The sequence below is a fragment of the Brassica oleracea genome, chromosome C3, assembly GCF_000695525.1.
Source record: "Brassica oleracea var. oleracea cultivar TO1000 chromosome C3, BOL, whole genome shotgun sequence".
In the NCBI taxonomy this organism is placed as follows: Eukaryota; Viridiplantae; Streptophyta; class Magnoliopsida; order Brassicales; family Brassicaceae; genus Brassica; species Brassica oleracea.
In genome coordinates, this window is record NC_027750.1 from 39,418,737 (window position 1) to 39,419,947 (window position 1,211).

Genomic DNA, 1,211 nt, shown 5'->3' on the forward strand with positions numbered 1-1,211 from the left:
ATATATATATATATATGTGCTATTAATAGGTGTCTGCTGGTTTGGCCAGAGGTGAAACATTTGACGATTGGATACGTGAGATGGTCGTTGGACCAAACTTTGTTGTGAAGTCATATCCGAGATTTTGTACTCGAGGATATGCATTCACAACTCAGAAGAGGAGACGTTCGAGTACGACTTATGATGCTGGCGTTTGTTCTGCATCAGGAGATGATGTATACTACGGACACATACATGAGATTTTGGAAATTAAGTATTTGGGCATGGTTGGATTGCGCTGTACTGTTTTCTATTGTGATTGGCACGACAACACCCCAGATCGAGGTGTGAGAACAGATGCATTTGGTGTTACATCAGTAAATTCGAGGCGAAAGCTGCAATATTATGATCCTTTCATTCTTGCTTCTCAGGCCGATCAGGTATTTAAATGTTAATTATTCAGAATGATTCATCATCATGTGTATTAATTTATAATTTTTTTAAATGTTACAGGTTTGTTATATCAAGTACCCCCGGGTAAGGAACAGAGATGATCCATGGGTTACTGTTACAAGACTCAACCCGAGAGGCCGAGTTCAGGGAAGTTCTGAGCTGGAAGACCCACTACAACCAAGCACATCCGGCAACTTAAGTGCAGCAGAAGATTTAGCTGGAGTTGGCCTTGTAGTCGATTTAACCGACTTTGGAGAGGAAGCCGTCGTTCACGTAGAGGATGAACCAGTGATTGGAGAGTTTCACGAAGATCCAGATTCAGATTCATCTGGTGATGATGACTCGGAAACAGACTACCATTGAACTTATTTATTTTTATTTTTAAAGAAATACCGAGGAAATTCCGAGGAACACTTGATATAACCTCTTTCCTCGGATAATAGTTATTTGGTTTATCTAGCAAGGCAAAGCTGAATACGAATTAAAAACTACTCAGAACACAACCAAATAAAACGAAGAAACCATGTAAAAGAAATACGAACTCATAATTAAGAAACCCAAAAAAAAACTCAGTTCAAAATTAACAGAAAATAAGACCATAAAACGTTAGAATAGAAAAGAAAATAAAATAGCCGGTGATAGCTCCTACTCCTCGTCTCCTACTCCAGATGTTCCTGCATCGTTGGGTCTCTTGGACCTCTTTCTAACCCTGTGTGTACCACTCGAACCCGGACCAGAGGTGGATGGAGAGTTGTCCCGATGAACTACATCATCCTTTT

The 1,211-nt window shown here is 39.9% G+C and overlaps 1 pseudogene; it reads left to right on the forward strand.

Annotated features, from left to right (window-relative positions):
• The window catches only part of LOC106330585, a 23,243-nt pseudogene that overhangs the window by 19,906 nt on the left and 2,126 nt on the right, over positions 1-1,211 (forward strand).